The following is a 14,680-nucleotide window of genomic DNA, read 5'->3' as shown; positions in this document are numbered from 1 at the left end:
CCACAGCATGTTCCTCTTGCTCTGGAATGGGGAAATACCATTTCCTAACTTAAGACTAGTGCTTGAAAACTCCAATCAGAAAGAAGCTAAGGAGGAGTTACCAGGAACTGCCTGAATGAACCTCTGGGGCTTTGTCCCCCAACCGGGACATCCAGAGTTGACAGTTTACTGCACAAAGAAATGAGAAGCAGCTCCCCGTGAGGGCTTGGCCCCAATCTTCTTGGTCAGTGGTGGGGAAGTATGAGCTTAGAAGACAGAGACTTGGATGAAAATGCCTGTCCCACTATGTATTGGCTGTAGGATCCTAAACAAGCCTGGATCTAGGCAAGAATGGCTTTGAAAATGTCTGAGCTTCTTTTCTCCTTTTGAAATCACTCACAGGTTATCCAACATACGCAGCCACTGCCGCCATAGAGAGAACTTATAAGATCATTACAAGGGGAAAAGTCCTAGTCAAAACATGGCTTAAGCTCTGCACTGCCTACCAAGACCCCAGGAGAGGCTAGATACTGACTCAGTTAGCCCTCGTATTCCACAGGGAGTAGCATGCAAACTAGGCAGAGACAGGAAGAACCAGGTCGGGATGACAGCTTGGATCCACCTCTGGCTGAGCTTTGTGTTCAGGAATGAGACCAACCTCTGACAACAGAGTTACCCTTAGGAGCAGCCCGTGAGTTATTTTCTTCAAATCTCAAACATCATTCCAACCCGTTCCTTTCTCCCACACATCACCCAGTCTGGAGACTCATCAGTTCTCACCTGAACCCCTAAAGAGCTCCTTAACTCCAGCCTCACTCCTCTCCAGGCTTCCATCCCTCAGCTGCCAAGGTGAAGTTTAAATAAGAATCTGGTCAATCTAACACTGTGGCACAGTGCCATCATCTCCCACAAGAACTAATGCAATGTTCTTCCCCGAGACCCACCCATACTACCCCCCAATGTCTCCGCTTCCTGCATTCCAGAATCCACACTCCACACAACAACTAAATGATAAATTGAAATACAAATTGGATCCTGCATTTCTCAGTTCAAACAAACACCATCAAACACTCTCAGAAAAGAATTCAGATTATAGGACCCTGTATACCAGGAGTCCCGCACTCCTGGTGCCACAGACTCTGCTGGTTCTCTCTTAAATGTATTAAAATAATTTTGGACATGTATTTACTATATATGTTGGGGTATTTTGGAATATTATGCTTTGACACTATAACACACAACTATTGCATATTCTCACAGTTCTACAGTATTTGCTCCTTTTGCAACATGCCTTTTTTCAGTCTCACCTTCTATAACCCTTGCCTTTATTCCCCCTCTCATTTTCCTCCGAGTTATCCCCTACTAATCCCTATAGGCTAAACTCAAATGTCAATTCCTTAGGAAGCCTTTCCTGACACACCCTAACAGACACAGGAAGCTGAGAGAGTGAAAGAGGGAGAGAGAGAGAGAGAGAGAGACAGAGAGACAGAAGCAGCTGGCGGCAGCATGCACTTCCTAAAATACATACCTTTCTCTCTGGAAAAAAGAAAATACGATGAAATAGGAGAGGTCCACCAGGCATGTGCAAAGGCTTAGACTAGCATGAGTGCCCTTCAACTGAGAGAGGAGTTACCCAGCTCCTCTAGGAACCATTAGAGATCTGCCAGAAACAGAAATGCTTCTGGACAATCTCCACTCCTCGGAATCCAAGTTCATGCTTCAAATGGTAGATACATTAGGCACTTTTCTTCCACGGAGGCAGTTCACTCATAGTACTCAGCATAGCAGAGAAGTTGAGTGCACAGACTCTGGAGCTGGTCTCCCCAGATTCAAACCTGGCTCTGCTCCTTATTAGCCAACTTATTTAACCTTCCTAAGCCACAGTTTTCTACTCTGTGGAACAGAAATAATAATAATAGTGTACTTTAGTCCTCATAGGCTACTATAAAAATCAAATGGATTACTATAACTAGAATGCTTGAAAAATGGGAATGATAGGAGTAAACTTATCCTCATAGGCTATTTTAAGAATCAAATTGATTAATATAGTTAGAGCTCGTAGAAGAGTAACTAACATGTGAATGCTCCTGTGGTTCTTATTCCAGTCTCATATAAACCTCTTGGACTCACCTCTTCCCCAACTCTCCTGGAGCTGCATAGATGAAACCTGGGACACTGGAAATATAACTAAGTGGATAAGAGTTACTGCAGCAGCAATGGAGACAAGACCATACATTCTTATTCCAAACTTATTGTAAGCAATTGGGAATCCCGAGTGCCTAAAATAGTACCTGGCACTGAAGGTATTAATGTTGCATCCTCCCCCTGTCATCCCTGACCTACCTATTCCCAATCCCAATCTTAAATTTAGAGTCAAGTAAAATGTGGGGTGCTTTCAATGTTTTTGTATAACAATGACTCAGGAGTAAAGGGCTGCTTCTGATCATTATTCATCTTTTCATTACTGTCATGTATTTTTTTGGTTTTGCATTGAAATACTTTTTCCAACATTTTAAAATGAGACTTTTGCTTCAGCTGATCCTAGATCCTAACATCTATTGAAGTACAAACAATTGAGTGGGTTTCTTTTTCTTCCTAATTTTAATTTTAAAGATCAATAAGTCATCTGTGATGCCTTGAAGAGATATTAAGTAACACAATCAACATGGATTTTACTATGAAGATGATATTTTCCACAGTGTCTGCACAAAATTACCGAATCTGTAAGAGCTTGAGGTACTGGGCTTTCTGGAAAACCTCCCATTAAGATCTAGAATAGAATAAAAAGGGCCTATGGAAAGCATCCAGGCCAGCAAAATTTTTGCATGACAACAAATTCAAGGAAAATTAATAGTTACTGAAAATTACTTTCTCTTCCATTCAAAATAAAAATAGCTTTTGAAATAGCTTTGGAACAATCCTAACTTTACCTACTATTTAATGAATAGCAGAATATCAATCAGACACAATGTTGCTTTTGGCCACTAAAATATTTATACCTGGGCTGTGCGAGAAGAAACAATGAGAAGGCAGCTTTCTGGGAAGGCAGCTTTCTAATCATTCTCTATGGACATAGATGGAGGCCTGATGCAGAAGCCAGGTCCTTAGAGAGTAGGCAACCCATGCTGGGAGGACGGGGGTGACGGTGCAGGGAGATCTGGAAGTCTGAGGCTTGGAGGCTTAGAGAAGCATGTGTCTCATCTGAATTTTAAAGCCATTAGGGGACAGACACAGAACAGATCCAGCCCTCCTGATTTCTTGCCCAGCACTCTTCCTATATTCCATGCTAGAGGTAAAACCTCAGAATCTCTATTATCTGCTACTAGTACGAATGTTGCTCTAGGCAGCCCCCTTGGGCTGACTGGGTCTGCAACTGTGGGTCTGGGCTGAGGACAGCAGCCCCCTGAGCTGTCCTCAAAAGACAAGTTGCCTCTGTAATTTCAGAAGATCCATGACCAGCAATGAATTCAGTGGCCCCCTACGCTTCTGGCTACTGGGTTTGCAGATAGAGGGAAAAATTATACATAAACACTCACATTTTGTTTAAATTTGGTTCTGCCAACTCACTGAATGACCCTTTCTGACCTTAAAGCACTCTCAACTGTACACATGGCAGGATAATATGTAGCCTTCCTATATCTACTCCAACTTTGCTAAACCATCTCCCACATCAAATGTGGCCTGAGGCCACTTACTAGCTTGCCCCTATACAGTGCCTTCCCTTTGACGGAGTTCTGCCTTCACCCTACAGTTCACTTTCCTCCAGATCAGCCTGTGGCTTAGGAGGAAATGTTGTCTAAAACTGTCAGTTCCTCTGAGCACTCAGCTCTGCCAGCATCAGGTGAGGCGTGGGAGTCAGGACTCTGACCATTCCTGGGTAGTTGAGACAACACTGACATCTTGTGGTCTAGAATTCTGCCTGCCCCATGCATCACAGGCCAAAGCCACACCCAGGCCTGCAAGGGGAGCCCTTCCCAGCCCTGCAGGTGAGAGTAGATCAATTCTGTGCAAACCCAATCCTGTGCAGGGGGCTCAAAGACCATCAGGACAACCTAGTAACCAACAGCATACATACAGTCTGAGACAGCATCAGACCTGCCATACACACAGGCTCCAACCCAGTCAGCAAATAGTGTGCAGTACCGTGGGCAGCTCCAGAACCAGGCAGGAATAGGAAGCATGCAGGCAATTACAACCCAAATAGCGAAGTGCCCATTAAGGTTTATGGGAGCTCAGAGGTAGGAAAACAAACAGCCTAAGGATAAGGTAAAACTTCAGAAGCAACATTGGGTCAGAATCTCCAAGAATCCTTTGGAGTCATTAAGGAAGAAAGGTAAGGAGTGAGCAAGTCAGAATCTCCAAGCTTTGTAGAATAGATTCAATTTAGAGATGGAGTACTAAGCTGACAGATTTCTTTAAAAGTATAGAGGGGAAATGCATGAGGTTTCCTCAGGGAGAGGCAAAAGTGGCGGATGGGGGCAGGGCACAAAGGAAGAAAGAGAGAGAGCCTTGAATGCCAGGATAGAGTTCAAACTATATTCAATTCCTGGAAATCATATTATAAAGTTGTATCTAAGAAGAAATCATCTGGCAGAGATAAAGCATGAACTATGTATGTAGAAAAACAACTGGAAAGATATTCACTGTAATGTCAGCAGTGGTTATCTCTAGGGCAGAGGACCACATGTGTTTATTTCTGCCTCTTTTCTTTTTTCTTTCTTGCTTGCTTATCTAATTTTCTACCTTAATGAATATTTTTTATAATGAAAGAGATAACAGAGCAAGTTATTATATGAAGCATGTGAATGGTGAGGTTTTGAAGATGCCTGCTAGCTTGCACCCTGATGGTCAGTCTCATCCATGAGGAAGCACCTCCACCAAAGGGAGTAGTGAGGAGATCATGTAACACTCAGATCAGAGACCCAGGATCTGTCACACTGGAAGGAACCTTGAGAACCTACCCAACCCCATACTTCAGACAAGGGAAGCAAGGTCTGCCGAAGGGGCAGTGGCTGACCCATGGACATACAGCCCCTGCCACACATCGGGATTCAAGCTCAACTCCTTCTTCACTCTCCACAGCCCCTCCCTCTTCCTCTCACCCTCACTATCTCCTGTAACCTGCATGGCCAGACACTCCAGGAGGCCCCACAAGTAGCTGCTGAACCCAGGTGGTGTCAGCAGGTCTGCCTTTCCACAGGCTAAGGTCAAGGTCCCTATATCACACTAAGACATACTGCAAAGCCCTACCTGAAAAGGGAAACAACTGAATAGTAGGACTTTCATATGATCGCACCCAACAGTTCTCAAAGTGTGGTGAGGGGAGCCACGGAGTTCTCCACAACTTTTTCAGTAGGTACAAAAACTATTTTCATAAAAATACTAAGGTACAATTGGTTTCTTCGCTCTCATTATTGAGTGAACGTACAGAGGACTTTTCCAGAGGCGACCTGACATGCAATGTCACAATAAGTTGAATGGGGCTCCTGAAATGATTTTTGAATGATGAAAAGGCAGGCATAAATTTTATTAGATTGGATCTGTTCAATTGAATGCAAAGGCATAGATGAGAACCCACTTGTCATTTGTCCAGGTAGACACTAAAGAAAGTTGCAAAAATATAAAAAATACCACTCGTTTTTTATTCTAATTTTTTAATTAGAAAATGTTATTTTTAAATATTATGCTTACAGTTTTTTTGTTTTATTTTAATGAGTTTATAAATAAATATTTTAAATTTTCTTATTTCTAATTTATAGGATGGTAAAGATTGATATAATCCACATAAACTAAAACTCTTTGGGATCTCCACTAATTTTTAAGAATGTAAACAGGTCCTGAGTTCAAAAACGTTGAAAACCTCTGATTCGACTTTCCACCTTATCACCCTATATACCCAGCTCTTTCACCACCACCTGGCAGGGTAGCCACCACAGGGAGTAGTCCTCCTCCCTTATCCCTTGTGTTCTCAAAGGCACACCTAGCATATTTCTCTCTCTCTCTCTCCCCCCGCACTCCAAGCCTACACCCCCACAGAGGCTGTGCCCTTGGCCCCAGGCAGGGCTAAGCTGACACTATTCTGTGCACAGGATGTCTTTCTTCCCTCTCTCCCACTTTTCTGCCACCTGTTGCAGTCTTTAAGTCTGAGTCCTGCAAACTACCTGTCTTCCCTCTATCCAAGTGCTTCTAGAAGAGCATTTCTCCCCAAAATTTGGCCCCTGAACCTCTTTAAGGGGATCACAGACTGATAAACTGATAGAATAAAGTTCACACCTGCTTTTCCATCATTCAGCAACCATTTCAGGAGCCCCGACTCCATGTCAGATGCTTAGGCTCCAAAGATGAGTAAGACATATTCCCTCGGCCTGCTCACAGTTTCCAGGGAAATAAAGAAGGAGCTAATAGCTCTGTCTAGGAAAGCAGGGAAAAGCTTCACAGAAGATGTGATATTTGACGCAGTTCATAGAAAATGAAGAAGCATTTACTGGGCGAAGAACTGAAGATATTTTCCTCGTGAGGGAAGAGTGTTTTCAAAGGCACACAAATGTGAAAATGCATGCCATGTTTAGGGAGCTGAATAGATCAGTGTGGTACATTATAGTGTATGAGTGTGTGTGTGTGTGTGTATGAGAGCATGCATATATGGCTGTGCATGCATGTGTCTGTGCATATATGTATGTGCCTGCATGCATACATATGTGTGACCGTGTGTGTACATGTGTTGAGTGCATGCTTGTACATGTGTATGTGTCCACATGTGTGTTTGTGTGTGAACATTGTGATGATGAGATGAGTGTCTCGGGAGAGAAAGGAGGAAGTGAGAGGAAAGAGAATTGTTTAGATGGGTTACATATGGTATCTTATTTAGTACTCACCACAACCATGTGTACAGTAACCATGGGTGTTACTACGTACATTCTACAGAAAGGATTAGTGAACTCAGGCTAAACCCTAATCCCCTGGCCCCAGAGACCTGAGACTGGGGTAGCGGAAAGTCCAGAAGCCCAGCTCTTCCCATATGCCCACCTCTCAGGTAGATCTCGCTGAATCCCTGAAGGCCTGAAACTCCCTGAGAACCTCAACAAATGGCGTTTATCTTCTATACAGTCCCTCCAGTGCATCCCAGGGCAACTCTGCGCGTCTGCCACCGAGGCAGAAACGAATACTTATTACGAAGCTTTTCTTGCGATTCAGAGAGCCAACAATAAAACACAAAACCAGAATTCACTGTTTTGGAATGGCCCATTGGGGAATAAAGTGGGAAGTCAAGGGTCTGAGGAAGCTGAGAAGGACCATCAAATGCTCAACAAGGCTGCTGAGAACTTGGTTTCACTCCACACAGAAATATTCAGAGGTCAGGCACAAAGAGGCTCACTGACTTGGGCTCTCCTGCCTCCTCTGTTTAATCTGGCTAGTAAATAGTGGTGATTCAAACTTCAGTGCCTCCCTGTATCTACTTCAGCTAATTGAAAAAGGAGCACTACTCCTTGTAACAGGTATTAGGGTGTGTTTCCTGTGCCAGACACTGTTCTGAGGCCTCATATGTTCTCTTAGTTAAGCCATATACATTTTCTATTGTCTATACTATATTTCTTATATCCATGCTTTATAGAATAAAATTGCATCTTATATCATGTTATATATTTCATGTACATTGATTTTCTACATTTAAATACTACATGTTATATATCCCCTGTGGCCTATTGTATAATTTATTTATATTTTTAGTATAACCATTTGAATTGGTTAGTTATCTCTCCATTTTTCAGATGAGAAAACTGAAGCTCACCAGGCTTAGATAACTTGTCTAAAGTACTGCAACTAGTAAGTGACAAACAGTATATAAATCTACATCTTCCTACAACCTGTAATTGTGTCTATTCTTCTGTGTCAGCTTTTTGGGCTGGTCTCATTCTCAGTCACAACTAGGATGTGACCAGAGGCTTCCAGGGCATCCCCCACTGAGCCTCACGCCTGACTCAAGCGGGTCAAGCCATCATTGCCTTTCTTCACAGCCTGAGGGTAGTGGCAGCTCTATGGATATATTTTTAAATCCTGATCTCAAATCACTCAACAATGTTGAGTAGCTCATCCAGAAATAGAATATTATGGAGCCCTTAAAAAGCATATTTACAAAGTGATTTTATGGCCATGGATATAAATGTTCATATGTGAAAAATAAAAGTAATAATACTAGTATACACAAATTTGTATTCATAGTATGAGAGCAACAATGTTTAAAAAAAAAAATCATAGAGAAAAAGCCAGAAAGGATAGTCACCAAAGATTAACAGTGTTTATTTCTGGATTATGAGCTTATGGGTGCCTTTTTTCCTTCCTTTAACTTTTCTGTATTTCACAATTTTTCACAATAGACATGCATCGCTTTACAATGAGGAGGGAAAATATTTAAAACCTGACTGTGTTTTGAAAGCTATGAAACACTGCCTTTCCCCTGCACTTCAAAGGGCCCCAGGCTGGAACACTCTGGAGAGTCTGCCGGAGCCTCTGAGCGAGCTCCCCGTTGGGAAAATATGGCTGCCCCGCGTGGGCATCTGGGTTTGATGTCTCTGCCCTTCTGTTCTCCATTTTCACTTCACCTGAATTTTCCTGAAGAATCAGACTGTAGCCTGAATTCTTCCTCTCCAGCCAGTCTGTATAGCTCAGCTCCACAGCCTCCCAACCAGACACTGAACCCTGACTGCTTTCTAAAATCAGCCTGCTGGGTGACAGACTTCTCCTCTGGGGGCCTTAGAAAACCCTAACCCCCTATTGAAATGTTTACGACCCTCTCAGAGGATAGGGAGTGTTCCCTCCTTCTCTTTGTCCCTTGCTGTCACCCAGAACTACATGTGAGGTTTTAGCAACTGCCCCGGTCCACTCGCTTCTTCCTTCCACAAATATTTAATCAGTGCTTCCTGTGGGGGAAGCTGAGCAGGTCGAGTTACCAGAGATCAGGTTCCATTGGAGAGAAACTCGTGACCACACATTGGATTAGGGGAGGGCTCTGGCTGTGTCCAGTGGGCTGGCAGAGGAGCAAGCAGCTCCTGTGTCTGGGGAAGGCTGGCCAGGACCAATTGTGTCTGAGGTGGATTCCTGAAAGACGAGAAGTGATTGGACAGAAGAGAGGTAGGTCAGCATTTTATGCAAAACAAATGGCATGAACAAAGAAGCGGACACAAAATCAGAATGTCTGAGGTCTTTGGGGGAGGTAAGATAGAGCTGAACTGCCAGCCCTGTCTGCAGTGCTGAGGGGTTAGGAGTCCCTCCTTTTAACAAACAGAGCCAGCTGGGTGGGCAAGCAGAAGAGCTTCAACCAGGCTTGCTCTTAGGAAGATGACTCTGGCCCACAGGAGAGAGAACTGAAGGCAGAACGCCCATGGGGGGTTGCACTGGACATTTTGTCTGCCCAGCCTCCTACCACTGTAATGGAAATCTGTTATAGAATAAGAGTCACATATTTATTCTGCTCTGGTCCAGAAAGGAGAAATTACAAAAATGGGGTACATTCCAGGTCCTTTCACAGTGTCAGCTTTACTAGGGAACCTGACCTGAGCTGGCTAGGGAGTCCTAACCCTAGCAACTTGGCATTGGGAAACTGAGATTTTTAATTCTATCTCCCTGATGACCTGGTCTATGACTATGAACATGAGAAGTTGATGGTCCTACTTGCCAGGCAGACTAGAGCACAGAGGGAGCTATTCTGCAAGAAATGCAGAGAACAATAAGAGAGAAACAGAGAAGTCACATCTGAAGACTGCATTGCCCAATCTGCTTCCATTCTTGAGGCCCAATTTTAGCCTTCCCTTTCCATTCGTGAGGTTGATTTTTTTTTTTTTGGTTAAGGTTGCAAGTTTAATTTCTGTTATTTACAACTAAAAAGTCCTAATAAAACTTAAAAAAAAGTTTAAGACTGAACTAAGGCAATGCTGTTGGCTGAAGAGAAGGGCTAATTGAGACCATTTAGACAATGAAGTCAATAGACAAGAGATCAGCTGTTTTGTCAATTGGCCAAATTCAATTACTTAGTAAAGGTCTCCCCTTGTATACCCTCCAAAGGCATCTATAGGCTTCAAGAAGAGAGTGCATTGGCTCTAACTACCTAAGAACAACCCGTCCATGAGCAGGGGCCAAGGCAGCTAAGGAAAGACAAGCAGGACCTCTTCTGCATGAGAAACAAACAGAGTCCTGGTGAGCACCTTGACACCTGCACCCACTAAGAAGATAGTTTGGTAACTAGCACTGTTGAACTACCACAGGCTAAGTTCTCTGGGGCCTTGGGATGAGATGACATCACTATCTTAATGGAGTAGCAAGTTACCAGTAGCGAGCTAACGTAAATGCAGGCACCACCACTGCTAGAAACAGAAAGATGAAAGAAATTCCAGGGCAGGATGGAGCTCCATGGCTGATCTAAAGACATTCACGCATCTCCCACCCCTCCTCCTATGTTTATAAATGTCACTCAGAAGTCATTTACCTTTTCAATTAAAAACCTCTGTAGTCATATTTTATCTGCCAAGTTCAGTAGCTTCATTTTACAGCTTGGAAAGTTTTCCATATTAAAAAGTAAAATCTTGCCCAGATTTTTTATCTGTTCCAGATTTTCATATTTCAGTGCAGCAGCATATTGGTTGGCCTCATGAAAGAGAACAGGAAGAGGTCTCAGCCAAGCTTTAGCCTGGCACAATTAAGCATTAGAGCCTTCTGGAAATAGGCTCCAAACTAAAGAAAAGGTGTAGCCTTTCCCAGGTGGTTGGAGTTCTGTCAACTCTCATCCAAATCTGCAGCCCACTCACTCCAGAAACACATGAGACTGAGGGGGGCAGTCGGCCACTGGGTGCCAGTCTCAGAAGGAAGCTGAGCAGGATGAGCAGGGTGGCTGTGTGTGGCTGAGGGAGAGGGAGGCACAAGAGGAGCCCATTCCTTCTCTGCAAAAGCTTGCCATAACCCCAAGTCTCTCCGTCTCCTAGATTTCTGAACCAAAGCAGTCTCTATTTCAGCCAAGACAAGAAGCCTACCTCCACTCACAGAATCAGACAACAGGGAAGCAGCAGACTTTCTCCTTTTGGCACATCTCAAAGATTCAGGAAATATTTAAACATAAATGTTCTTCTTTCCTGGGCTGGAAATCTCCCTTCTGCCTTGCAGAATAGAAGAGAAAACTTCTAGTGTTCTCTCCTCTCTGGTTTCAGGTGAGTTAAGGTATAAGACCCATTCTCCTGGTTTGTGCAGAAATTCTCTCCTGACCTGGGTCCCCAATCCCTTTTCTAATTAGCACTTTAAAATCTTTTCATAGAAGCAACCTCAAAGCTCAGAGCAGAAGTAAAGGCACTGGAAGGATCCACACAGCTGCCAAGACAGCAGAGGGAGAGAAGATGCTGTTGGCCTGATGAAGGTGGCCTCTTCCACCCATGAAAGTGGACCTCTTTCCTCTACAATTCCACCGAATGTTTATTGAGCACTTACTATGTACCCGGCACTTTCATCATTCCAACAGTTACAACATTGTTTCTTCTTGCACTCCAAAGCAGTCACCGTCAAGAGTTTTCAGGACTCAAAGTATCATTTGCCCTTCAAACACCTCCAGTGAGGAATGCCTCAGCAGGAACAGGAATACACGATGAATATGAGTCTAGCTTTGTCCAGAGGTAGTCAAACAGTCAGATTTGTGGAGTCAACTATAAACAGCCAAGAAAGAGAAGCTGAGGTGTGTGGCCAGACCTTGAGATTGGCTCAGAGAGATGCGTGCTGGGAGCCCAACTTCCTCTCCAGCCCCAGGGCTGTTCCCATAGATAATTGCCTCCTTCTAAAAGCTCAGGGGACCCCAAGAAGATATACTGCAGCTCCACTAGCTCTCCAGGTGCTTCAGCCTCTCCTCTGCCCCGTTGCAAGTCTCACTCCCACACCTGTGAGGCCTACACCTAAAAGGCAGACTGGGCCTGCCAGGAAGAGGGTCATCAGGCTCCAAGATGGCTTGGCACCTCCGTGGGGTCCCCCTTTCTCTCTCTGCCTTCCTCTTTGAGATGCCAGGAAGGAACCAGGGCCTCTCTGCAATGCTGGACCAAGGGTACCCATGGAGCAAGAGCACCACCCACTCCAGAAACACACAAGCTTGAGGGGAGCAGTCGGCCTCTAAGAGCCTGAGGCTGAGAGAGAAGCTGAGCAGGTGACACTGAGACCAGCTTCACCAGAGCCCCAGAGGACATGCAACTTCTAGGTGGGCTAATTTCACAGACCCTCTTCAACCTTATTTTTTAAAGATTTATTCAACATGGTAAAAAGAAAGCAAAACAAGTCCTCCGTTAAGACTAATAGAATGTTTCCTTCTGTTCCAAATAAGGGGTTCCTTTTATATATAGAACGTCACATAACATTTAGCAAATTTGGAATTTCTCTCAATTCAGTGTTTCTGCACCTTTCTCTAAATCATTAGTTACACTCACAGAAGATGATGATAACTTACAAGAATACAGTTAGGAAATCTGGTTTAAGATATATTTAAAAGTTGTTTTTTCTCTGGCATTTACCTCAGCAAAATATTGCCTATTATCTATGGTTCTTGTTCTCTTCTTGGATGTTTATTTTTTTGTGCAGTTTTATGAAACAGATACCTTCTCGAATTTAAAAATTTGAAAAAAAAAATAACTCCTTTCTTCCTAATTATCATGCATTCTTAGGTTTCAGGATTTCAGCTGACACTGACTGCCAGCTTCGGGTTTATGTGTGTGTCACAAAATGCACAGCAGAGACAGGCCAACCCTAGAAGAGACAAAGGAAAAGAGAAAAAAGTGTGTGTGTGTGTGTGTGTGTGTGTGTGTGTGTATCTGGGGGGAGTGTAGTGCGCGTGCTGGGTGTGTGTGGTGTAGTGTGGCATGTGGTATGTGCATTATAGTGTGCGTGGTGTTGTGGCGTGTATTGTATTGCATGTGTATGTGTGTGTGCTGTGTGTAGTGCAGTGTAGTGGTAGTAGTATGCAGTATGCATATGTAGTATGTGGTGTGTGTAGTGTGTAGGTGTGTAGTGTGTGTGCGTCATGCAGTGTATGTGGTGTAACAGTGAGGGCATGGTGGTGTGGAGTGTGCGTGTGTGTGCGTGTGTGTGTGTGTGTGTGTGTAGTTTCTTCCATGTGGAAAGGTGTTTTATTCTGATTAGCTCCCGTGAGCACAGCGGGTGTCCTGGAAGCTGCCATGCAGGCTGGCCATGTGAGTCTCCCTGCCTGGTGGACACCGCCCCCTGGGCAGAGAGACTTCTGGAAACCCTGGCATCCACCAAACCCTCCTAGAGCTCACTGAGGGGTGCATGGTGCCCTACAAAAAAGGCCCCTGATCTCATGGATCAAATTTCCACACAGAACCCTGTGAGTTGTTGTCCCCATGCATCAAAGGGACCAGGGAATCTCTCAGGGAGGAAGCCAATCCCACTGTATTCGCAGGGGAGGCCTGCCCTCTGCAGACAGACAGTTGTGGTTTGAGCCTCCAGGCCTCCACTTAAGAGCAGGGAAGGAACCACTTACTGGTTCTCATCCATGTACCCTCATAGTGGGTCCTTAGACTAGTCTCTGCTCACCCCTACTTGGGCCCTGGTGCCTGCTGGTCCCTATGTTTTCTCCCCACATACTCCAGGCAGTGGCTGAGATAAATCTATGTGTATAAACAGGGAATGGCAGCCTTCATCACAATGACAAGTCCAGTGGCACTCTCAGCACTTGCTGGGAGACAAAAACAAGCAAAAGCCCCAGACACGTCCCATACCTCCAGGCAAAAGATGGCCTGTCAGAACGCAGGACTGTCTTCCAAGGTAGCATCACCCCAATGACCTAGGTGGAACATAAGCAGTCCCATGAGGGAGGGCAAGGCTGGGTGTGCCTGCCTTCCTGTGGGATGACCTGCCCTAAACATGAAGTCAAGAGGCATAGTCAGGACAGAAAATCATGGCCTCTGCTTATCTAAAATCTTTTCCTCTCCCAAATACTGTGCATTCTACACCACAAAATTCAATGATCAACCAATTAAAGCAGGGTCCACCAGGTACCACAGGTGTCTGACCTGAGCCAGGCCTGTGGTAAGATGGAGCTGCAGGCTAGGACCAGTGCAGGAAGGAAGCTACCATGGGAGTCTCAGTCATGGAGAACCCAGGAAGAATATCTGCCCTGTGGGACATAGCTGGAGGCTTTCACCCTGCTCTGTCCTGCAAACCAAATAAGCCTTCACTCAACCCACTGGGGAGAAGGTGCAAATGAAATAGGAGCTGGCAATCAGGTTCCACATGGAGGGAGAGGCCAACATGCCATCGCACAGCCCCTCTCAGACAAGGGGTGATGAAATGAGGAGGGCGGGCCACCCTACCACCAAGACATACTTTCCCTGCAACTGAGGAACTGATTACAGGGAACTAAGCCAAATCGCAGAGAGGGCTGGGCTTGGGTTAAATGCAATTGACAAAATGGCAGTGGCAGAATATAAGTGTTGGGAATGTGAATGTTCACTGTGAAAGTATTTCATTGTCTGTTTGAAAATTGTTATAACAAAATGTTGGTGGGGGGCACTGATGGGGGGACATTTGCACCTTCAAAGGATGGAGAGAATATAGAATGACAGTAGTTCATGTGAAAATCACTAATGTCTTCAGTCCCCTCTCCATGGCTGCTGCCACCACCGAATCAACTCTTGGTCTTCAGAGGCCCTCCCTGCAGCCTTAG

At 44.6% G+C, this 14,680-nt stretch overlaps 1 long non-coding RNA gene across 1 annotated transcript; it reads left to right on the top strand.

Moving 5' to 3' along the window:
• The first annotated feature begins 8,927 nt into the window (after positions 1–8,927).
• On the top strand, positions 8,928–12,579 carry LOC120609611 (uncharacterized). Its single transcript, XR_005654807.1, has 3 exons — positions 8,928–9,108; positions 10,953–11,174; positions 11,279–12,579. It is a non-coding gene; the product is annotated as an uncharacterized LOC120609611 (long non-coding RNA).
• The last annotated feature ends 2,101 nt before the right edge of the window (positions 12,580–14,680 follow it).

This window comes from Pteropus medius, unplaced genomic scaffold (genome assembly GCF_902729225.1).
Source record: "Pteropus medius unplaced genomic scaffold, Ma_sr-lr_union100, whole genome shotgun sequence".
Taxonomy (NCBI): domain Eukaryota; kingdom Metazoa; phylum Chordata; class Mammalia; order Chiroptera; family Pteropodidae; genus Pteropus; species Pteropus medius.
The sequence above is the reverse complement of the archived record's forward strand: the minus strand, read 5'-3'. Positions and strand labels throughout refer to the sequence as shown.